General features: G+C 45.0%; 1 protein-coding gene across 3 annotated transcripts in view; it reads left to right on the top strand.

Annotated features, from left to right (window-relative positions):
- Positions 1 to 6,228: 6,228 nt before the first annotated feature.
- The window catches only part of BVES (blood vessel epicardial substance), a 123,256-nt gene continuing 103,339 nt past the window's right edge, over positions 6,229 to 26,145 (top strand). Inside the window, exon 1 of one of the 3 annotated variants that reach the window (XM_040428812.1) lies at positions 6,229 to 6,373. The gene's annotated coding sequence lies outside the window, so the exon portion shown is untranslated. The remainder of the gene's footprint in view (positions 6,374 to 26,145) is intronic. The other 2 variants (XM_040428813.1, XM_040428811.1) reach the window with 2 other exon arrangements.

Here is a 26,145-nt window from a genome sequence, read left to right as displayed (position 1 = left end):
TAAAATAGTTGATAAAAGCAGTTCAATCTAATATCAGTCCACTGATATAGCTAATAGGTGGATAAGCTGGAAGACCTGGTATCCCGGCCAAGTGGTGAATGGTATATAAAGTATGGGACAAGGTCTATCCAGGCTGCAGATAAACTAGCAGAATGACTGTACTCAATTAGTTACAGCAGTGGCTAATACCGAGTGAATCTCCGTAGAATAAACACAATCCCTAAAGAATAAACACAATCCAAAGTGCGCAGGTGTAAATATCAGGTGATAACAAATCTATAAATCAATAATAGCAGTAAATTAGTGATGAAGAAAACAGTATCATGAAGCAATCCTGTTGATTCTGATACTGAAATAAAGTGCTAATACGAGCGAATACCTGTGAAATATAAATATATAAATATAACGGTGCTCAAATCATTAAAGTGTTCGGTAACAGTGTAAAATCATAGAGTGTAGCTGGATCACAGGGGGCTCGGCAATAGTAGCAGACAGTCCGTCTCGATAGTTGTAGTATTACTAAAACTCAGTCTTTCTATTATAATGTAGCAAATCTCCTGGGAATTGGCCTTGTATTTCAATGTTAGAATCCACACAGTTCCTGGAAGTGAACTAAGTATCACAAAGTTGCAGTCCACAAGGTTTTGGTCAGGCAAGCTTTAGATTCAACGGCAGCAGTGCAGTATAGATGCGGTAAAGTAGTTTAGCAGCAGTAGATACAATTACAGTAGTATTAGTTTGTTACTCACGTTCAGTCCTGCTGTTCACCGTGGCGTCCCACGTGGCGTAAGTTCAGGGTAAGCTTACCTTTTGGCAGCGGATTACAAGGCTGCCTTACTGCTGAATGAAAATACTGTGCAGTCCGATCTTGCAATTTTACAGGTCCGGCTGTGAGTGAGAGCGCTTGCTCTATCACACCGCAGATTCACACTGGGTTTCTTTAATTGGAATAGGTGTTCCACCTGTCTTTAGCGGCACAGATGGTTCAGTTTCACCCGTAGGTAGCTGCACTATATCCAGAGGGGCCGCGGTTCCTTTTTCCTTGAAAGCGCTTTCTTAATACAGCAAATAGTATCAAGCTGTTATAGTTGAAGATTAGCCGGTTTTTGTCAGGTCCAATTCGTCCACGCCAGACGCGTTTCGAAGGTTATCCACCTTTTTCCTCAGTATAATATTATAATGGCCCCGGTTTATTATTATTGTAATAATGGCTCCTCTGTAGAATTATTATAATAATTATGGCCCCCTCTGTAGTATTATTGTAGTAATTATGGCCCCCTTTGTAAAATTATTGTAATAATTATGGTCCCCTTTGTAAAATTATTGTAATAATTATGGCCCCCTCTCTGCAGTATTATTGTAATAATTATGGCCCCTCTCTGCAGTATTATTGTAATAATTATGGCCCCCTCTGTAGTATTATTGTAATAATTATGGCCCCCTCTGTAGAATTATTGTAATAATTATGACCCCCTCTGTAAAATTATTGTAATAATTATGGCCTCCTCTCTAGTATTACTGTAATAATTATGGCCCCTTTGTAGAATTATTGTAATAATTATGGCCCCCCTCTGTAGAGTTATTGTAATAATTATGGCCCCCCTCTGTAGAATTATTGTAATGATTATGGCCCCCCTCTGTAGTATTATTGTAATGATTATGGCCCCCCTCTGTAGAATTATTGTAATGATTATGGCCCCCCTCTGTAGTATTATTGTAATAATTATGGCCCCCTCTGTAGAAATATTGTAATAATTACGGCCCCCCTCTGTAGAATTATTGTAATGATTATGGCCCCCCTCTGTAGTATTATTGTAATAATTATGGCCCCCTCTGTAGAAATATTGTAATAATTATGGCCCCCCTCTGTAGTATTATTGTAATAATTATGGCCCCCTCTGTAGAATTATTGTAATAATTATGGCCCCTTTTTTAGTATTATTGTAATAATTATGGCCCCCCTCTGTAGTATTATTGTAATAATTATGGCCCCCTCTGTAGAAATATTGTAATAATTACGGCCCCCCTCTGTAGAATTATTGTAATGATTATGGCCCCCCTCTGTAGTATTATTGTAATAATTATGGCCCCCTCTGTAGAAATATTGTAATAATTATGGCCCCCCTCTGTAGTATTATTGTAATAATTATGGCCCCCTCTGTAGATTATTGTAATAATTATGGGCCCCCTCTGTAGTATTATTGTAATAATTATGGCCCCCCTCTGTAGTATTATTGTAATAATTATGGCCCCCTCTGTAGAAATATTGTAATAATTATGGCCCCCCTCTGTAGTATTATTGTAATAATTATGGCCCCCTCTGTAGAATTATTGTAATAATTATGGGCCCCCTCTGTAGTATTATTGTAATAATTATGGCCCCCTCTGTAGTATTATTGTAATAATGCCCCCCTCTGTAGAATTATTGTAATAATTATGGCCCCCTCTGTAAAATTATTGTAATAATTATGGCCCCCTTTGTAGAATTATTGTAATAATTATGCCCCCCTCTGTAAAGTTATTGTAATAAGTATGGCCCCCCTGTGTAGTATTATTGTAATAATTATGGCCCCCTCTCTAGTATTATTGTAATAATTATGTCTCCCCTCTGTAAAATTATTGAAATAATTATGGCCCCCTCTCTAGTATTATTGTAATAATTATGGCCCCCTTTGTAGAATTATTGTAATAATTATGGCCCCCTCTGTAAAATTATTGTAATAATTATGGCCCCCCTCTGTAGTTTTTTTGTAATAATTATGGCCCCCCTCTGTAGTATTATTGTAGTAATTATATCTCCTCTCTGTAAAATTATTGTAATATTTATAGCCCCCCTCTGTAGTATTATTGTAATAATTATGGCCCCCTCTGTAATATTATTGTAATAATTATCGCCCCCTTTGTATTATTATTGTAATAATTATGGCCCCCTCTGTAGTATTATTGTAATAATTACGGCCCCCTCTGTATAATTATTGTAATAATTGTGGCCCCCTTTGTAGTATTATTATAATAATTATGGCCCCTATTCCTTTTATATATATATATAATTGCCTCCTTTGTATAATGCCCCCCACCCCCATAGTACCCCCAGTATGGCCTGCCTATTAAAATAATACTCACCTCTCTTCCTCACTCCATCACCGTTTGTGGCCATTTCTTCAAGCATCCCGGCGCAGGCGGTCAGGAACACATCACCGTGCCCTCCTGTGCAGCGTCATAACATCATCTCGCGAGACCCGATGCAGGAGGTCACAGTGAGGTAATCGTGATCTCCTGCGCCGCTCTACTGCTTCATAGGCTTCAGGTCACTAGCCTGAAGCATAAGAGGCTGAATGGAGGGGACGGGAGCCATAGGCGCCCCCTGCAATCTTGAGCCCGGGGCAACGCCCCCTCATGCTGCGCCACTACCCACAAAACATCCAACGGACGTTTGCATGAGCCCTTACTGTGCGAGTGAAGCAGGCTCGGATTGCTCTGTCCTAATCTGATTTGTTCCAAAACTTCCTTAATAATATGCGCTCTGTACAGCCTTACAATGTATTGGCTCCGCTGAGGCAATCTTCTTATTGCCACCAGTAACAGGAGACTTGTTTAGTCTCGTGCTCATTACGGTTAGTTTCTGCACATACATCAATGTTTCAAAATCCGAATCCGGGTTCGTTAATGAGCCACAAACCCAAGTTCGGATTCGTATTTTGAAACATTGATGTATGTGCAAAAACTAACCGTAAAGGGCACGAGACGAAACAAGTCTCCTGTTACTGGTGGCGATAAGATTACCTCAGCAGAGCCAATACATTGTAAGGCTTTACAAAGCACATATTATTAACGAATCTGGTTCTCACAGAGCAGTCCAAACCGAACCTAGCCTTTCTGCTGCCTGAGATGAAAATTAAAACGGCGCCCCCCCCCCCCCCCCCCCCCGATTGCCAAATTCTTAACCTAACCCCTTCCCTCCAGCTCTACTGTTAAGACATACTTGGAAAACATTACATACAGACATACAGGTAATACAGTGCCCCATACTTCTTAGGGTGGATTCAAAAACGCAGCATACCAGTTCTTATATCCTGCACAGTTCAGTAAAAAAAAGTATGTTGTTTTTTTTTACAATGGAACTCTATGGTGAACGGATGCCACTGTATGACATCAGTCTGAGGCATTTGTTTAATGTATATGTTTTTTATATACGTTAAAAGGATGGGAAAGACATGATGTGAACCCACCCTTACATCCAGTGACATGTCCTCTGACGTAGACGGTCTCTTTCTTTATCTTCTCCATTCAGACCAGACAGCTATGATTATTTCTTTCAGCCATCTCTTGTCTCTGCCGAGTTTGACAACTACTTTTCCATCCTCCTCCCCACCTTCTGAACACCCCTAATACTGTGCTTCCCAGTACTATATACTGCAGAAACAGATAATGCCCCTGAAAATAGTAGTACCACACAGATAGTTCCCCTTCAATAATTACTGGCACACAGTGCCCCAAATAAAATAACTGTGCCTAAAAAACAGTGTCCCTGAAACTTATAGTGCTGTAAACATAGTGTCCTCCAAAATGATGGTAATTGTGCTAAGCTGATACTGTGCCAGGGTGCCTCCCAATGTAACAGTCCTCCCAAAAGTCCCACCAATAGTAATAATTCTCTCCCACAGTGCACTATGTGGTAACAGTGCAGCCAATAGTAATAATGTCCCTCACTTTACCCCCAGAAGTACTAATGCCCACATAGTGCTTCCAGTAGTAATAATTCCACCTATAATCTGTGCCTTTACAAAAAATCCCCCCTTTTAATGTGTACCAGTACAAAAAAGACCCATTATAATGTTTGCCAGTAAAATAATTCCCCCTTGCAATGTGTGCAAGTACAAAATGCTCCCTTATAAAAAATGCTCCCTTATGACATGTGCCAGTACAAAAAAAAAACTTTTAGTGCCCCACGTACAACAAATGTCCCCACAGTGGCCACCTTAAAATGTGTGCCAGTACAAAAATGCTCCTTTATAATGTGCGCCAGTACAAAAATGCTCCCTTACAATGTGCGCTAAATACAAATAATGTCCCTTATGTGCCAGTACAAAAAATGCTCCCTTATAATGTGTGCCAGTACAAAAAACTACATCTTTTTAGTGCCCCCAGTACAACGAATGTCCCCGTAGTGACCCCATTATGTGTGCCAGTACAAAAATGCTTCTTTTTACAGCTACAATGTCCCCATAGTGTTTTCTCCAGTTATAAAATAATGACCCCCACCCCATTGTGGCCCAGCACCATGCTGCCAAATAAAAATAATAAACTCAAATACTTACCTCCATTCTGCTGTCAGCGATCTAGTCTGTGCCCTAAGGTTTATGCAGCCCAGCTCAGGCAGTGTGATCATGACACCGGCCTCTGTTAGGCTACAGGAACTGGGACTAAAGCCTATTAGAGGAATCGGTGGGCCCGGGAGACATCGCTCCGGTGCCCCGTCGCAGCATTTTACTGTATTGCTGTCCTGAGTACAGTGATGCAGTTTGAATATGTAGAGATGAGTGTTTCCACAATGGGAGCACTCATTGTCCATGGCCCTTCCGCTGCCCCCCTCTCGCCCCTACCTGGTGCCTCACCTCGCCTTAACCTCATTGCCTGGGACGATGTCCTCATAAAGAATAGTAAACAAAGAAGAGTACAGACACTAAACAGGATATTTTTAAAAGCATACTAAAAAATGATAATGAAGAAGCACTAAAAAATTATAAGGAAAAAACGGAATATGTAGAGATGAGCGTTTCCGCAATGGCCCATCCGCTGCCCCCCTCTTGCCCCTACCTAGTGCTGCCTAAGGCAATCACCTCAACCCACCTCATTGGCGGTGCACCCCTGCTATTGTGCGAGGAAGCGCTACTTTGTGGGGGACACTAAGGAGATTAGAGACCTGCCTTATTGTAGCCCTATGTGCATGCATACATTTTATTTCAGCTCAGACTCCATTATGTGGCCCTTTACAAACAGCCCCCCTGCTACAGCCGGTTAGAGCCCATCCTTTCTCCTTGGTGCTACTAATGTGACAGCCAGGACACACGACATAACACGTAGAGCTGTGGGAATAGGCACAGGACATGAAGGAACAGCGGCCCTGAGAATCTCCTCAGAAGTTCTGCTCCAGGATGAGGCGCCGGCATCATGTATCCGCACGTCCCCTCCCTCCCGCCCGCTGTGCCCGTCTGTCTCTCCTCCTCCTCCTCCCCCAGCAGTGAGGGAGCTGCCTGCGCTGCTAGGGAGGGGAGTGTGCGCCGCTCCGGGCTGCAGCCTATTTTAGTCACGTCTTCCCGGCCACTCGTCTTCAGTGACAAACTTTCCCGGGACGGCCGCTCTTCAGAGCCAGGTAAGAAGCGGGGCTCAGCCCGAACTTCCCCTCACACTCTGCAGGGGTCGCCTGTCGTGTGGCCCCCCCGGGGCTTGTCCTTGGTGTGCTGTGTAGAAGACTGCGCCATTTGCATTGGCTCTGGCAGTTCTTGTGACAAGTGCATGGCCGGGAGGAGAGCTCACCCCTCATGTCACCGATATGCTGAATATGTCATGGAGCTTCTCTAAACTTTCCCTGAGGAGATGAGCATCATGGATGCTGCCATGTCACTTCTCTAAGTACATCCCCAAGTTCTACCTGGGGACCATTAACTGCGTTTAATAACGTCAGTAGGAACATTACTAGAAAGATGGACTGAAAACCACACACTGAGACATGCAAATGATAAGCGCATGTTCACACAGCGCGTTTTCTGCAGCAGATGTGGATTTATTGTGGATCTGTGCATTGCAACTGGTGAAATCCGTAATAGAAATTAGCATGTTGCGGATTTTCAATTTGAACCATGGGTCAATTTACACTAGAGATTTCTTAATATCTCATCCACTAGTCTAGAACCGTAAAAACCTGCAGATTTGCTGCACGTAAATTATTATTATTTATTATTAAAGCGCCATTCATTCCATAGCGCTGTACATATGATAAGCGGTGCACATACATAATACAGACAATTGCACTAATCATAAACAAGACGAGTTAGACTGGTACAGAAGGAGAGAGGGCCCTGCCCGTGAGGGCTTACAATCTACATGGTATGGGAGAAGGACACAGTAGGTGCGGGTTAAGTTGGTCATGGCTTTATAGAGGCAGCAGGGTCACTGGTTGAAGGCTTGTCTGAAGAGGTGGGTTTTCAGGTTTCTTTTGAAGGATTCCAATGTAGGTGAGAGTCTGATATGTTGGGGTAGCGAGTTCCAGAGTATGGGGGATGCACGGGAGAAATCTTGGAGTCGATTGTGGGAAGAGGCGATAAGAGGAGAGGAGAGAAGGAGGTCTTGTGAGGATCGGAGAGTGCGTGTGGGGATGTATCGGGAAAGTAGCTCAGAGATGTAGGGAGGGGACAGGTTATGGACGGCCTTGTATGTATTTGTTAGCAGTGATGGCCAGTTCGCATTGTTCGCCCGCGAACATATGCGGGCTGCCATCTTATCTCACAAGTCCGGCGAGGCACAGGTAAGTCCTTACCTGTGCCTGTGCGCGAGCCGGTCAGAAATCAAATGCGGTCACTGGGAGCTGGCAGTTCCGAGAACAGCCCGATGAAGACCCCCGGCGTCTCGGAACTGCCTGCTCCCGGTGACCACATTTGATTTCAGACCGGCTCCCGGCACAGGTAAGGGCTTACCTGTGCCTCGCCGGACTTGTGAGAAAAGATGGCAGCCCGCATGTGTTCGCGGGCGAACAATGCGAACTGGCCATCACTGTTTGTTAGTATTTTGAACTGAATTTGCTGGGCAATGGGGAGCCAGTGAAGGGATTGGCAGAGGGGAGAGGTAGAGGAGTAGTAGGGTGGGAGGTGGATTAGTCGGGCAGATAGATTGGAGGGGTGCGAGAGTGCTAGATGGAAGGCCACAGAGGAGAATGTTGCAGTAGTCTAGGCGGGAGATGATGAGGCCATGTACAAGCATTTTCGCAGATTCAAAGTTAAGGAAAGCGCAGATATGGGAGATGCTTTTGAGTTGGAGGTGGCAGGTGGTGGAAAGGGCTTGGATGTGCGGTCAGAAGGAAAGGGCAGAATCCAAGGTCACTCCAAGGCAGCGGACTTGGTTGACCGGGGATAGCGTGTAGCCATTGATCGTGATAGATAGGTCTGTTGGGGGAGGGGGGGTTGAATAAGATGGGGGAAAGATGATGAATTCTGTTTTATCCATGTAAATCCACATGGATGTATCCCAGACTATAGGACTCAACAGGGGCGAGCTGATGGGGTCAGGGAAGGATCGGGCATGCAGGAATCCACATGCCCGATCCGTTATCTGTATGGGAGATAAGCTGCCTGGCAATGTCCCCCCCCCCCCCCTCCATTTGGTACTTCCAATAATAGCCAAGTCAGTACTCGGCCATCATCAGGAGACCCCTAGCGGTGAATGGAGAGTGGCGTGCATTGGATCCCCATTCACTTATATGCATTCTCTATCAAGCCAAGCATGCATATGTATGGGCAGATCGGGAGAGATAACTGTTCAGTGGACAGTTTTTTCATGTGTATTGCCAGCTTAGGGTACTTTCACACTAGCGTTTTTCTTTTCCAACACTGAGTTCCGTCCTAGGGGCTCAATACTGGAAAATAACTGATCAGTTTTATCCCCATGCATTCTGAATGGAGAGTAATCCGTTCAGGGTGCATCAGGATGTCTTCAGTTCAGTCACTGAACGGTGTTTTGGACGGAGGAAATACCACAGCATGCTGCGGTATTATCTCCGTCCAAAATTCTGGATCAGTTGCCGGAATGCCGGATACGGCATTAATTTACATTGAAATATATTAGTGCCGGATCCGGCATTAAAAATACTGCAATGACGGATCTGCGCAGACCGGTAAAAATGCGAAAAAAATATATAACGGATCCGTTTTTTTCGGATGACATCCGGAGAGACGGATCTGTTCTTGCAATGCATTTGTGAGACGGATCCGCATCCGGATCCGTCTACAAATGCTGACCGTTTGCATGCAGATTGCCGGATTACTCTTCCGCAAGTGTGAAAGTACCCTAAAAAGGAATTGTTCAGACCCCCCAGCGTGGTCAGACAGGATACTTACCTGACCCCCACCGAAGGGTTCCAGGTCCTTCGCTCTCCCGACACCACTGCAGCTCTCAAGTCTTCCTACATCAACATCCAGTTTGACATGGGTCACATGTAATGTGTCGCCCATGCATCATGTCACAGTGTCACGTGGCTCATGGGGATACGTCACAACCGCATTCAGTCATTGGCTGCAGTGGCCACATGACCTGCGTCAAACGGATTTTGATGCAGGGAGACCTGAGAGGTGCATCGGCAGGGATTGGGTAAGGCCTATTGCACACGACCGTATGGCTTTTTCAGTGTTTTGCGGTCCGTTTTAAACGGATCCGTTGTTCCGTTTTTTGTTTCCGTTGTGTTTCCGTTCCGTTTTTCCGTTCCGTTTTTCCGTATGGCAAATACAGTATACAGTAATTTCATAGCAAAAATTGGGCTGGGCATAACATTTTCAATAGATGGATCCGCAAAAAACGGAACGGATACGGAAGACATACGGATGCACTTCCGTATACATTCCGTTTTTTTGCGGACCAATAGACTTTAATGGAGCCACGGAACGTGATTTGCGGCCAAATATAGGACATGTTCTATGTTAAAACGGAACGGAAAAACGGAAACGGAATGCATACGGAACACATTCCGTTTTTTTTGCGGACCCATTGAAATCAATGGTTCCGTATACGGACCGTATACGGACCGCAAAAAACGGCCAGTAAACGGGAAAAAAAAAACGGCCGTGTGAAAGAGGCCTAAGTATGATTCTCTCCACAGGTCTGGCTATGCTGGAGGACCTGCCCGAAAGGTCCCCAGGGGTGATCAATCTCTTTAAGGCTACTTTCACACCTGTGTTAGGTGCGGATCCGTCTGGTATTTGCACAGACGGATCCGCACCTATAATGCAAACGCTTAGATCCGTTCAGAACGGATCCGTTTGCATTACCATGAACAAAAAAAAATATATATATTATTTTTATTTTTTTTTTTCATGATAATGCAAACGGATCCGTTTTGACTTTACACTGAAAGTCAATGGGGGACGGATCCGTTTGAAAATTGAGCCATATTGTGTCATCTTCAAACGGATCCGTCCCCATTGACTTACATTGTAAGTCTGGACGGATCCGTTTGCCTCCGCACGGCCAGGCGGACACCCGAACGCTGCAAGCTGCGTTCAGGGGTCCGCCTGCTGAGCGGAGCGGAGGACAAACGGTGACAAACTGATGCATTCTGAGCAGATCCGCATCCACTCAGAATGCATTAGGGCTGGACGGATCCGTTCGGGGCCGCTTGTGAGAGCCTTCAAACGGAACTCACAAGCGGAGCCCCGAACGCTAGTGTGAAAGTAGCCTAAGTATATTTCGATTTTTGTCTTGCACCATGCTATATTTTGTGCACTGTTATTTTGATATTCTTTCATGAGTATCCTTGTGTTTTTGTACCAGCATCTTGTCTTGAAGGGGTTATCCAAGACTGTAACAGACATCCTAGAGTGGCTGACCCGAGGTAGTGACCACCGTTTAGCTTTCCGTTCTTCTGATCCGTCAGAAGAAGAGAGAGAGAGAGAGAGAAAAAAAAAGGATTAATCAGAAATTAATTTACCATTTACATGGTTTAGAAAAAGGAAATATACCTACGTCTGTGGTGAATTGTGATTGTTATATTTCTTTTTTGGGGTGTAGAAATAGGAAAAAATTATTATTTTAATTTCAATTGAATTCTTTTATTATACAGTATGTCAGACAGACAGGTGACAGGCCTGTCAAAGGGAACGGGCAGTGGGCAAAATGTTTCTGTCGCAGGCAGCAGGAGTTGCAGCAAGAGGCCTTAGCTCAAGGTGTCATCTAGCAGTCGTGTCTTGACCAGCAACCCAGCGGTGCTTGAATGGTTGACTCGGTCTTCGACTTCGTCGCAAGTGACATCAGACACCACCAGCCAAGATTCGGTGAGTTCCTCTTACACGACGTCTTGTCTGACACGACACTCTGTGCCCCCACCTTTCCTGAACCTTCCTCTGTCATTCCATACGCAAGAAGTATTATATGCCGTAGGCTCGGCTCCACTTTTCAGCGAGAACGAGCTATTGGAGGACAGTCTGCAGCTACTGCCAAGCCAAGGTCTGGAGGAGACATCTGCCGCTTCCTCCAGCAGGTAGGCAAGTAGTGATGATGAGAGTCGCGTGGGGGCAGGTGTTGCGAACGGTCAGGCTCCTGACCCAGAGACCGTTGAGGGGGACATCAGTCACGTGCAGACAGTAGCAGATGATGATGTAGCCGATTGCACGGGAGCCGGATGAAGAAGGGGCTTTATCATCATCATCATCAGGAGAAGAGGCTGGCAGATTGCACGTGAGGCAGCGGCTGAGCCAGCAGGGTGGCAGTGAGTCAGCAGGGTGACAGCAGTGGGAGGTCGGGAGACAAATGTGACCAGGGTAGACCACCCACTTCGCGGGAACTGGAGGAGATGAACATGGCCATTTGCCAAATTTGTGGGCAGAATGTGAAGCGTGGCCAGGGTGCCAAGGTTGGCACCTCTGCCCTGCGTCAACACATCTAGCGTCACCATAAAATGGCCTGGGAGAACCGTGGCTCCGATGTGGTGGTCCAGCCTGCCGCAGCAACCGGCGTGTTGGTACCCAGTGGCACGGACCAAATTTCACACAGTCAAGGCTCCACCACCTCAGCCGAAGGGAGCTGTCTGTCCTTCCCATCATCTGCTGGTCCTGATGCTCCTGCTCCTACTCCTCATCAGTCATTCCGTCAGCAATCGATCACCAAAGCGATTGCCAAGAGACAACAGTAGTAATCCAGGGAATAGCCGGCACTTGGACCAAGGGCGCACCCGCACGGGGAGGCCACGAGACCACAGCATAAGTAAAGCAAATCCCAGCGAGTGCTTATAACGAACTTTAAGGTTTTATTTTTTCATATTATATCCAATTAATAGATGGACGCTTTCAGCATATCCAGCTTTCATTAGCATAAAGACAACAGTATGTGTGCACTCATCCAATGGTGCAGAAGCTGAACGTGCTCCTGGCCAAGTTTCTGGTGCTGCAGTCCCTCCCTTTCCAAGTGGTGGACTCTGCACCTTTCAGAGAACTGATGGCTTGTGCCGAGCTGAGGTGGAGATACCCTAGCCATCATTTCTTTGCGAAAAAGGCAGTACCAGCCTGCACACATATGTAGAACAGAAGGTGAGCCTGTCGGTGTCTGGCAAAGTGCACAGCAGCACCGACGTGTGGAGCTGTAATATATGTTCTTTACGGCCCACTAATTAAATGTGGTTCCTGCCCAGCCACACCAGCAACTTGGCCGGGTGACGCCACATCCGCCTCCACGTTCTCACGCTGTTGGTCCTGCGACAATGTCCGCCTCCTCATCCTCCACCGTGTCCTCAGCCTCCACTGCAGGGACAATTCACAGTGCCCCTCCAGCATACCACATGTGCAGGGTACGACGGTGTCACGTTGTTCTGCACTTCGTTTGCCTGGGCGAACGGAGTCACACAGGGGAGGAACTGCTCCTCGTCCTTAATCAAGAAATAGAATCCTGGCTTTCTCCTCGACAACTCAAAATCGGCACCATGGTGACTGACAACAAGAAGACTGACAACGAGAAGAACATAGTGTTGCCGCTGCGTCAAGAAGGGCTGAGCCGTGCGCCATGTAAGTGTTCAGTCTGGTTGTAAAGCGGTTCCTGAAGTCTTCACCCCATGTGCAAGACACCCTGAAAATGGCCAGGAAACCTTGCATGCATTTCAGCCACTCGTACACAGCAAAGCAAACCCACCTTGAGCTGCAGCAGCAGAACGGCTTCTCCGAACATAGACTGATATGTGACGTTTCCACCCATTGGAATTCCATCCTCCATATGCTGGACTGATTATATGAACAGAGAAAGGCCATAAACGATTTCTTGATGATACAGGCGGACAGAGGTACTCCCCTGTGTAACTTTGATGTTAGCCAGTGGCAGCTCATGCGTGACAACTCACGCGTGACAACTCTCATTTGCTCGGGCTACTTTATTTGTCGGTCGCCAGGACTACGGGATGAACTTTGTCATTCCACTGCTTCATGTCCTGGAACAGATGCTGCTAAATCTGTTTGGACAGGGAACAGGAGACGTGGCGGCTACATCTTACGGCCACATGAGCCCTGTGGGGGCTTAACTAGAGGAGGAGGAGGGCATTCGTGCAGTAGCAATGTGTAGAGAAATGGTTGGTTTTTCTACACAGGAGAGAAGGAGCAGGAGCATCCAGAGGAGCTACAGGGTGATGAGGAAGACAAGGCAGAGGACCCAGACACACTGTGGCAATATGCAGTGGAGATGGAGGCAGGGAGTCCCTCCGAGTCACTTGCGCAAATGGCCCAATGCATGCTCACTTGCTTGCGTAGTGACAGCCGAATTTTCACTATTCAGCAGAGGGATAACTACTGGCTCTCCACCATGTTAGACCCTTGTTACCGGTCGAAAATTGTGGCCTTTTTTTACACCCGCTTAGAGGGAGGACAAACTGAAATACTATTGAAACATCCTATGTAGTCAGTTGGCCGCTGCCTATGTGCGCCATCGCCCATGCTCATGCAGGTCTGCCCTGGGGGGCCCTCTGCGCTCACGTTCCACTGCCATGGCTGCTGGGGGAGGGGCCAGAGCAGTACCAGCTCCATCAGCAGCAACTTAAAGGGGTTATCACACTTAGCATTTTCATACTTACCTGCTGCCAGCGCGCCGTTCACTTCCTGGATTCTGGCTGGGGGCAGGCTTCATCTTGATTGAAGTCTTCTCCCGGCCGGGCCGCGTGCTGGACTGAATCCGTTCGCGGCTCTGTACTATTCTGGCCAGGAAGAAGTCACCATCGCGCATGTGCGGCAACGTGCACGTTCAGGACAGCGAGAAAAGGAGTCTTCTGCGCAAGCGCGGCCACTGGGATTCCGGAGAAGAGCGGTGGCTGTAACCAGGGGAAACCGAAAGACAACAATGAGGTAAGTGGGGATGAATTTTCTCCTAAAAGGTGGGAATTGGTTAATCAAATATATTTACAAAAATGATCACTGTCAAATCATTAACAGATTTAACAGTGATCATTATGATGGGATAACCTCTTTAAGTCTACTCAAGAAACTATCCACCACCAGCAGCAGCTAGACATAGAGCAGAACCTTAACTAGCAGGTTGTGGCATACTTGAAGTGCACCCTGCCACCCCTCATCTAAGATCCCCTGGACTACTGAGCAGCCAAACTCAATTTGTGGCTGCAACTGGCTGAGTTTGCCCTGGACAAGCTTTCCTTCCCGGCCAGCAGTGTGGCATCAGAGCAGGTGTTTAGTGTGGTGGGGGCCATAGTTACCCCAAGAAGAACTTGCCTGTCCACCCAAAATGTGAAATGTGGAGAAACTGACCTTTGTGAAGATTGGCGTGGATCAGACAGGATTTTCAAACACCAGTGCCTGATTTATCAGACTAGATCACCAACACTTTGACAAAAGAGACCTGTTTCTTATGGCTACCTGCTTCAGCTACTATTCTGATGCTGCCACCACCTGATGCCACACCTGCTGCCAGGTGCTCCTTCTGCCAGCCACCATCTTTAGCTGGTACTGGTATTGCCCCCCACCTCCCCACTCTGTCACTGGGCCACTCTGTGGTCTCCACAGGCTGCTGCCACCTGATCACACTGTGGTCTTCTCATGCTGCTGCTACCTCAACACTATGTCACTGGGCCACTTTGTGGTCTCCTCATGCTGCTGCCACTTCACCACTCTGTGCTCTCCTCATGCTGCTGCCACACCACTATTCTGTGGTCTCCTCATACTGCTGCCACATCACCACTCTGCGGTCTCCTCATGCTGCTGTCACATCACCACTCTCTGGTCTCCTCATGCTGCTGTCACATCACTATTCTGTGGACTCCTCATGCTGCTGCCACTTCACCACTCTGTGCTCTCCTCATGCTGCTGCCACATCACTATTCTGTGATCTCCTCATGCTGCTGCTACATCATTACTCTGTGGTCTCCTCATGCTGCTGCCACCTCAACACTGTCACTGGGCCACTCCGTGGTCTCCTCATGCTGCTGCCACCTCACCACTCTGTGATCTCCTCATGCTGCTGCTACATCATTACTCTGTGGTCTCCTCATGCTGCTGCCACCTCAACACTGTCACTGGGCCACTCCGTGGTCTCCTCATGCTGCTGCCACCTCACCAGTCTGTCATTAGGCCACTCTGTGGACTTCTCATGCTGTTCCCACCCTCTTCACTCTATGACTGGGCCACTATTTTGCCTTTTCTGATCTATCAGAAGGAAGGAAAAATGAGACGCACAACGGATCCTGTCTATGTAGCAGCTGTAAGGCCTTATGACATGGTCCCTATTTTGCATCAGAATTGGCTTATGATTTGGTAGCCAAAAGCAGGAGTGGGCAGAAAAACACAGAAAACATGCAAATATTCCATTCATGTGTCATCTCTGTTTTAGATCCACTCCTGTTTTTTTTTTTTTGGCTTTAGCAATACTGATGGATTACTGACCAAATGCTGACCGAGTGAAGGCGGATGCTCAACAGACAGGATCTGTTTTTTGGGGGTTATTGTTCTGATTGATCAGAGGAAGGACAAAATAATCAGTGACGTCAACACAAACTTACTGCTGACACCCTCCCCACTCTGTCGGGGGGGGGGGGGGGGGGCTTGTTTAAGAGTTTAATAGAACAGGTTCTGTAGACATCTATGTGGAATCAACTGACGATGGTGTAAAAGGAGTGCGCTTCTTCTTGATGCGTGTTACTGCAAGGCACAATGTTCTACACCACTATACAGTCTGTCTGCAGCCAGGAAATAGCAGTTTTTTAACGCAATTCGCCACAAATAAATTCGGATCTAATCATTTTGGAAAATTTGGCGAACCGACTGAATCTAATTTTTGAGAAATTTTCTCATCTCTAGTCTAGTGGCCATGCTGGGATGCTGCAGCTCAGCTCCTATTCAAGTCAAAGGGAGCTGAGCTGCAGTATGCTGGAAACTACACAGTATACCAAGCCTGCTGCTTCTGCTCTGTACACTGTATAATTTCCGGCATCGCGGCTGCCTGAGAGAGCTGATCGATGGGGGTGCTAGGTGTTGGACACCTATTGATCTGACCTATCTTGAATATAGGTCCATATCTGTAGTCTGGACAAGCCCTTTAAATTCAGTTTCCACATATGATGATAGTAAAATGAAAGGAATCTAGACTAAGTGAGTTCTTACCTGAAATCCTAGAAATTAAGAACCCAAAATATTTCCGTATGTTATAAAAAATATTAGACAACTTTATCCATATGACTTTATTTCTTAACCCTAGTATTGGGACAGTTTAGGGCCCATCCATCCAGTTTTGCAGTTTTCTTTAGGCCTCTCCATATTGCAATCCAGTTGACTGTACTGTTGGCTGGTGTACTTTAGTTTACTTACAAAAACTAGGAAACACAACCTGAGAACAGTGTTGTGGGATTCCTGTTATCTGAAGGTGGCTGTGACATGGATGAAGAAGAGAACGTTTCTTCCTGACAATGGTAGTCTGGCTTTTGTTTTTATTGTGGAACCAAGCTGAAATAAATTGGCCTTGGCGCTGTAACATCAGCCGTACACTGAAGGAAATAATCCAGAGGTATGTATTCAGTACAGTAAATCATTTCGTACAGACCATGGCTATGAAGGTTTCTTGGCAGATCTGATTATTTGCTGCACTGAATACTTGCTAGGCAGACCAGTAACCTGTAAGAACAAGTGGCCTGATATAATTTTGAGCATTCAGAAGTAAATTACTATAGAAAATCAGATACCGTTTCCCAGTTTTGGCCGTCTGTCGAAATATTTTTACAAGTATGTGATTTCTTAATGCTAGGACATTAAAGTACTAACATACTGTTGAATCAGCTCAATCTTATACTAGTATAAAGTCACAAAAATACACACAAAAAACCTCCTAACTGACTTGGATATTGTTTTTTTAAACTCTGTATATATGGAGGTATTCTACCTGAGAACGCGGCACCTGACAGAGCCTATATGTCAGCACATGGAGACCAGGTGGCTTCATGCTAAAGTAGAGCCATATGCACGCTCCCTAAGGTGAAAGACTCTTGTCAAGTTATTTTTATTGGGTTTATTCCATTAGAACCCTCAGAAGAGGAACTCTGTAGGCTACGGCTGAGAAGACACGCGTTGACAGCTGCGCGATAAAAGCCAGAAGCACATTTCCATACCTTATTCTCTTGCATAGATATGCAGAGCTTACATACATGGCTATGACTTCATATCGGCCCTTGAGTACTATGTAAATACATGGGCATTAACTCAGGATTGGTAAGAAAATCTGTTGTTTTTACAGGATATCAGTATATTGGTTTATAAAAATTGCCATAGCAGGACAGTTTATGCTTGTAGATGAAGGTGCCAAGTTTTCATCTGTTATCTATTAAATTCTCTATAAACCAGAAAAGCATTTTATGGATCAGGCTGAACGTAGCAAATGGAATAAAGATTTACCATCTACGCTATCCCTAAATGTAATCACAGAATAACAAGTGGTGGCTTCTAGTTACATCTGTGCTTTAGTTAGAAATATAGCAGGAGCTTCAATGAAAGCAGATGCGTGGGGCTGTTCTAAATTCTATTCAGTACCAAAGAAGGTGACCCAGATGTTTGTTCAGAAATAACAGGATTAACGTCATTAGTTGAAGGTCTGTTTGTGTGAGCATTGGTTCAAAGGATAGCAGAGAGATTCTTATTAGAGATCCATGGCTTCTTTTCCATTATGATAAAGGAAACATTTAGGGTACAGTACATTTGCACCGCAGACTATTCTGATGGAAAAATCTGGCGCAGAAGCCCCTCAAGTTTTTACAGAGTTTTGCATTTTGAATGGGATGGATCCACCTGCAGCTTTAGCCCCATTCAACAGGTCAGTCCCTGAATGGACACTTGTGGCAGTGTCCGGTGCATACACCAGTGTGGTCTGGAAAACCGTTTAGAAATAACCTGCCGCTGCATAAACTCCCACTGAATACAATGGGAATCAGTTTCCACATTGAGGCCTTAGTGCTCGTGGCATAAAAATGGCTGGAAAATCTGAGAATAAAAAACCTGATTGTCCAGAGTCCACTGTTTTTTGGCGCCTTCTCCACACACAAGTTCAGATATTTTGATCCGCGCTGACGATATCCCGAACCAGAAATACAAAGTAGCTGGGAAGACCAAGCTCCTCCTGTCCGCACGAGCACACAGACAATCGCTGTAAGGCTACTTTCACACTAGCGGCAGGACGGATCCGACAGGCTGTTTACCCTGTCGGATCCATCCTGCCGCTATTTCGCTGTGCCGCCGGACCACCGCTCCGTCCCCATTGACTATAATGGGGACGTGGGCGGAGCTCCAGCGCAGCACGGCAGTGCACTGCGAAAGGCCGCCAGACTAAAAGTACTGCATGTCCGACTTTTTAGTCTGGCGGCCTCCTCCCCATAGTCAATGGGGACGGAGTGGTGGCACGGTGAAATAGCGGCAGGATGGATCCGACAGGGTGAACAACCTGTCTGATCCGTCCTGCCGCTAGTGTGAAAGTACCCTAAGCTGGCCATGTTGCCTCTTTTCTCCCGGTTTCCTCCTCCTGTAATCCCTCGCAGAGACATACCAGAGAATATCCAAGATAGTGAAGTACTACAACACTAGGTTCAGCCAAGGATATTTATTATACTGACAGGATATTATAAAAAACACATGTGTAATAAAACCAGATGTCTTGACAAGTCCGATCCAGGTTTTGCCATGCTTTTACAAGGGCCTTATCGGCTGCGTAGATCTAAATACCCGAACATAAAAATGGCTGGGTTAAATAACTGGATTTCATCTCATATATCCTGGGTGCAGAATCTGGGCGGTATATAAAAAAAATCTTCTTTGTGAAATGGGCTATTTGCAATGCCATGTTTCATGAGCAGAACCACTTTGGGCCTTTTTAACTGTACCTGTTTAACTTTGGCTGTTTGAGATCAGTGGCAGAAAATCATTAAACCCTTTGGAAAAACATGTTATATATTGTATTAAAAAATGAATAAAAACAGGTCATCGACGTGCTTTGCTTCCAGTTTTTTGGCTCATCCTGGACTCCACCACTTTAGGCCAGGCTAGTGCTGAGAATTTGTCTTAAAGCACCCCTCTGTGTGCGGCAGTGGCCTAAAATCATTGAACCCTTTGAAAACATCAATTTCCATTTATAACACTCACTAAATTTGCACCTGCACAATCCAATCCTAAATGGGAGCTAAATGGATTATATCGGGACAATCCAAAATTCCTTTAAAAGTCTAAGGCTAGGTCTACACGACGACATTTGTCGCGCGACAAATAGGGCGCAACATTTGTCGTGCAACATTTTGTTGCACCAATTTCGCGCGACAATTTTTATAATGGCAGTCTATGGTGTCGCACTGCAACATGCGACATGCTGCAACTGCGACGCAACAGTCGCAGAAAAATCCATCTCGATGGATTTTCTGCGACTGTTGCGTCGCAGTCGCAGCATGTTGCATGTTGCAGTGCGACACCATAGACTGCCATTATAAAAATTGTCGCGCGACATTGGTGCAACAAAATGTCGCGCGACAAATGTCGTTGTGTAGACCTAGCCTAAAGGTCTGCACCATAGCTCTACCAACCAGCTTCACTACCCTTCACACTATGTAGGTTAATGAAATTCAGTTCACTGATCTATTCCTTAGCAATCTGCTATATCCATGCACTGCCCAGGAGGGCGGTCAGACTTGTTCATATACAGATCTTTCAAACCAAATGAAGATATTTCCCACCGTTACCTCCGTTAATCTCCTTTATATACTGCCGGCTGGTGCGTCTTCAGTCTGAACTGTTCATATCATGCTGTTTCACGCCTTTCAGAAGAAACAAGAAAACCTCGTGCAAACCGGGGATAAAAAGTATATATTTATTATACTCACATAGTTAAAAACAGATATATGAACAATTCCTTTGGCTTTCATGGGCAGTGCATAGATATACGACATTGTTAAGGAGTAGATCAGTAGAGAATTGGACTGTTCATCGTTCTGTCGAAGAAACAAATAAGCTAAGTGGCATGACTGTAACTTTCATTTATCCCCATAGTGTGAGCGGTAGTAATATAGTTTGAAGGGACGGTCGGTGGAGATGTTTTAATTTGTCTACCCATTTTGACGCCAGTTTTTAGAGCCCAAACCAGGCCAGGCTGTTGGGTTGTTAATCTGTGTTTCTGAATTATGAGGCAGGTGGCCCAAAGTGACTTAATCCATTCATCACACTGTTGGGTGCTCATTTTGATGCCCATTTTGTGCCAGCTATTTGTTTCTAGACTGCTTTCAACGTTCTTCTCCTCAGGGCACCTCACTGCAGCATAATATATTATCAAGATAAATTCTCCATTATTACTAAACCAGTGAAAAAAACTCATGTACATTTCTTCTGAATAAAAAGGGACCAATTTTGGCAGAGTAGCTCTTGGGTTCTTTCATCTTCATACAGCCAATGTTATTAGCGAGCGACTACGGATACAAAAAGCCATGACCCGTGACTCCAGAATCACAAAAATCCAGCATTGTCCCAGCCAGTTGTAAGTTGCGCTGTGACCCCATTCCGTTCCCTTATTTTTTTTTAGGATGTTGCACTACTCATGTAACACTTTTCATGGCCAAAGCAGCCCCGTTGATTTTAAAAAGCTACATCATGTCCCTTTAGGATTGCTCCATAAACATCAGTGTCTCTGTGACATCTGAGATATTTTGGGATTGAGAGCCAGTAGCCCGACATTGCTAGTGACCTGCATCCATAAGATATTGTGAACATTTCTTATGAAGGTGAAATATCTTAATGGACAATACTTCCCCCAAAGGACAATATACATTTACAAGTCTGCAAAGGTTCAGCTACTATGTGAATGTGATAACCTTCAGCTCTGTAACATACGTCCATTACATTTTCATTGAACCTGTTTTGAAAAGGCTGCGTATATATGATTCTAGAACAGAATATTAAGCATACCATATTATTACAGCTTTTAATGAAATGAGTACAAGTACTATATGACAGTTTTATAAAAGGGAGTATGACCGCCCTCCCAGCATTTGACATAAATCCTAATGGTGGATGGGGTGTATGACGCAGGCTCAGGAGGCTGAACCACCACCACCACCACTATGACCGGAAGCAGAGATGTGTCTGATATGAGTGGTTAGAGTGAGTGGGGGATGTCTCGCTCCTCTGATCCACCCCCCCCCCCTCCACCCCACAGTGAAATCACAGGGTGCCTGTCGGCTGTCATTGCAGCAGGACTAAATACGAAGACATCATAATCACTGTTGACTACGGTGCGAAAATATTGCAGTGTAAGATATAAGCTATCCAACTTTCACATGTTCAAGTCCCCTAAGGGGACTAAAAATAAAAATACAATTTTTTTTTTTTAAATATAAAAACCCCCAAAAGTATTTAAAATTAAAATCACTCCCTTTCCTAATTTTACATAAGGGTACTTTCACACTTGCGGCAGGACGGATCCGACAGGCTGTTCACCATGTCGGATCCGACAGGCTGTTCACCATGTCGGATCCGTCCTTTCGCTATTTCGCCGCTCCGTCCCCATTGACTATAATGGGGACGGGGCGGAGCTCCGGCGGTGCATGGCGAAAGCCGCCGGACTAAAAAGTCGGACATGCAGGACTTTTTAGTCCGGCGGCTTTCGCAGTGCACCGCCGTGCTGCACCGGAGCTCCGCCCCCGTCCCCATTATAGTCAATGGGGACGGAGCGGCGGCACGGCGAAATAGCGGAAGGACGGATCCGATATGGTGAACAGCCTGTCGGATCCGTCCTGCCGCAAGTGTGAAAGTAGCCTAAAGTAGACAATAAAAAACATAATTGGTATGGCTGTATCCAAAAATGTCCAAATAATTAAAATACCAAAGTACTGTATTTATCCTGCATGTTGAGTACCGTAATAGAATAATCTTTTTTTTATGGTCATTTCACCTCTTGTAAAAAATTTATAAAAAGTAATCAAAGAGTCACGTGTCCCCCAAAATGGTACCATTAAAAACTTCAGTTAGCAAAAACAAGACCTGGCAGATGGATATATAAAAAAGGTTTGCCAGAATATGGTGACACAAAGCAATCTTTTTGTCCAAGTACTGTTAACTGTGACACTGCGTAGCTGGGTAGGCCGGCTGCCTGCGCCCTCGTATACTGGCTGTGGTTGACGTGTTCCCTGGTTGTGCGTGTTTGCTGTGGACTTCTGTGGGTGTTCCCTGTGATGATTTGTATGCTACCTGTGTTTCATGTAGGGGTTAAAAGGGTTTTCCAAGATTTTAATACTGATGACCTATCCTCTGATCAGTTGGGGTCTGACACCCAGGACACCGCCGACCAGCTGTTTGAGAAGGCACAGGCGCTCCTGTGAGTGCCGCTGCTTTCTCTCAGCTCACTAAGCACAGTGCTGTACATTGTATAGTGGCTGTACTTGGTATTGCAGCTCAGCCCCATTCACTTCTATGGGACTGAGCTGCTCCTGGGCCATGTGACCGATGAACATGACGTCACTGGCCTAGGAACAGCTGCAAGAAGTCTGCAGTGCTCAAAAGAGCCCATCCATCAGATACTGATTACTTATTAAAATCTCAGAAAACTAGGGATGAGCAAACTTCAAGTTTTGAAGTTCGGGTATATGCTGAATTGCTTTTTGGATTCCATCATGGAATTGCGTTATGGTCTGTGGTAACGGAATCCATAACGCAATTCAGCATATACCCAAACTCAAACTTCCAATCTTGAAGTTTGCTCATCCCTACAGAACTGTTTCCCTGGTCTGTGTCTTCACATCAGGTGGTCAGGTGTCTTAATCACTCTGCTTTTTAGACCTGTGAGCTATATGCCTGGGAGATGAGTCTGTCTTCTGTCTCCAGCTGTGTGCATGTCAATGTGCTCTCCTGACCAGAGTGTTTGTGACCCTGACTGGTGTGGTCAGCCTGATTGGTCATCGATGTCTGACTTGTCTTTACGTCTCTGGTTATTTTCTGTTCTGTTTGTGAACACCATGCTTCCTGTGTGTATCCTATCCGCACGGGTTCCAGATTATGGCTTGATCCTGATTCTGAACCTCATTCTGTGTCTTTGATCTGGTTTGCTTGTCACCTTGATTCATGTTTGATTTGTGAGTTTGGGTTGTGGCTGTGTGAACAGGTCCCAGCAGTTCTAACTGTGGGTGCTTTTACTAGGTCCCCGCACTTACCATCATAGAGACTGTCGACCAGTTGGGGGCTGCTGTTTAGGACAGATCATCCAAGCAGGTAGGGACAGTGGTCGGATGATACTAGGTCTGCACTGTTCCCTCCCTTTATGTTCCCTGCCTTCTGATTTTGTGTCTTGTACCATTTGTTGAATAAAACACATTGAAATGAATGGGTCCAAACCCGTTCTGCAAAATTGCGGAACGGTTGCGGACTCATTCATACGGTCGTGTGAATGAGCCCTAAATCTCCCACATGTCTTTATGGACCTCACTTTGTGCATAGTGATGCGGAAACAAAGCTTTCCACAAACTGTTGCCACAAAGTGTGAAAAATACAATTGTCTAGAAAGTGTTTGTATGCTTTAGCATGAACATCACTTTTCACTGGAAATAGGTCCTGAAAAACATCCCCATATCATTACCCCTCCTCCACTAAATTTTACAGTAGGCACTATGATGTCCAGAGATTCGTAATGAACTCTGGACATCTGCCAATCCCAGATTTATCCATCAGACGAGCAGATACTACAAAGTGATTCATTACTCCAGAGAAACGTTTCCATTGCCTCAGAGTCCAGAGATACTTGAGCACATTTCCTAATCCTAGAGCTGGTGTAACCATATTTATAACAATAATTTATGGATGATAAATCTGGTGCAGGGATAGACCTTTTTGTCTAACTTTATACCAGCTTTTGGTTGGCTTAGTTTAAAGCACGATTTTATGCCAAAATTGTGGATCGATTTTGTTGAAGAACATCACGCAGTAGGCCACCCTTTTGTCAGGCACACCCCTTTTTTTTTTTTAGCTAGGAGCAGATAGTTTATAGAAACCTATACCTGAATTGTGCCACATCAAAATCTAGGTGCATTCACATTAATACATGTTGGCCACTGTGCTTTACACTGATCTTGGGCTTATGTGCAGCTGCTCGCCAGTGGAAACCCATTTCAGTAAGCTCCTGGTAGATGCTACATCTGAAGGCAGTTTGGAACTCTGTAGTGTGTAATGCAAAGAGGATAGGAGATACTGGTGAATTTCTATGATGTAGCACCTCGTGGTTGGGCTGCTTCTCCTAGAAAAGATGCTTCCACTTAACAATAATAGCATTTACAGGTGAAACTCGAAAAATTTGAATATCGTGCAAAAGTTCGTTTATTTCAGTAATGCAACTTAAAACCATAAATTTGTGAAAAGGTTCAATATTCTAGGCTCAAAGTGTCACACTCTAGTCAGCTAACTAATCCATACCCCCAAGGGTACCTGAGATTGTGACTTTGGGGTTTTCATAAGCTACAAGCCATAATCATCCAAATTATAACAAATAAAGGCTTAAAATATCACAGATACAGGTGAAACTCGAAAAATTAGGAAATCGTGCAAAGTTTATTTATTTCAGTAATGCAACTTAAAAGGTGAAACTAACATATGAGATAGACTCATTACATGCAAAGCGAGATATTTCAAGCCTTTATTTGTTATAATTTGGATGATTATGGCTTACAGCTTATGAAACCCCAAAGTCACAATGTTGAGGTACCCTTTGCTCAGGGGGTATGGATTAGTTAGCTGACTAGAGTGTGACACTTTGAACCTAGAATATTGAACCTTTTCACAAAATTCAAATTTTAAGCGGCATTAATGCGATTCCTTAGAAGTTGCATTACTGAAATAAATGGACTTTTGCACGATATTCAAATTTTTCGAGTTTCACCTGTACTGTTGACAAGGAAGATTGATTAGATCAGAAATTTTACAAACTGACTTGTGTCCCAAAATTACTATTTTTGTATGCAGATTTGATTTGATTTAAAAGGGTTGTTTCACTTCAGCAAATGTCCTTTAGGGCTCATACATACGAACGTATTTTCTTTCCGTGTCTGTTCCGTTTTTTTTTTTTTGCTGGCCGTATGCGGAACCGTTCACTTCAATAGGTCCACAAAAAAGGTTACTCCAAGTGCATCCCATTTCCGTATTTCCGTATTGTCCGCATTATGGACAAGGACAGTACTGTTCTATGAAGGGCCAGCTGTTCTGTTCAGCAAAATATGGAATGCACACGGATGTCATCTGTATTTTTTGAAGATCTGTTTTTTGCGGACCGCAAAATACATACGGTCGTGTGCATGAGCCCTTATCATGTAGAATAGATAAAGTTAATACAAGACACTTACTAATGTATTGTGATTGTCCATATTGCCTCCTTTGCTGGATTGATTCATTTTTCCATCACGTTATACACTGCTTGTTTTCATGGTTACGACCACTCTGCAATCCAGCAGCAGTGGTCGTGCTTGCACACTATAGAAAAGGCACCAGCCTCTCTAGTGGCTGATAACATGGGAGTGTGCATAGGCCAGCTTTTTTTCTGCTTGCAATGGGTGAGGCTGAAACACGTGAACACATTAATTAAATGTTCAAATACTTCAGGCCATCCATGAGGCAGCCATGATGTAGCAGTCGTAACCAGGCAGCCACTAGCTTCACTTATCTTCAGGTTGATGGACGTATTATCTTCACATATGTGCATATTGTAGATAAATAGATCTTCACTTCTAAGTGACGTCCAGCAAAAAATGTTTCAGCACAGATTTAATCAAATGGTTATATTAAAGGCGCTTTCCTGGCTTTTACTATTGATGTGTCCTCAGGATAAGGTCATCAATATCAGATCGGCAGCGGTCCAACACCTGGCACCCCCGCCGACGTGCCGTCTCCCCGTTCAGTGCTGCGGTCTATGGCA

This window comes from Bufo bufo, chromosome 4 (assembly GCF_905171765.1).
Source record: "Bufo bufo chromosome 4, aBufBuf1.1, whole genome shotgun sequence".
Classification (NCBI taxonomy): Eukaryota; Metazoa; Chordata; class Amphibia; order Anura; family Bufonidae; genus Bufo; species Bufo bufo.
Note: the sequence above shows the minus strand (reverse complement) of the source record. Positions and strands in the feature narration are given on the sequence as shown.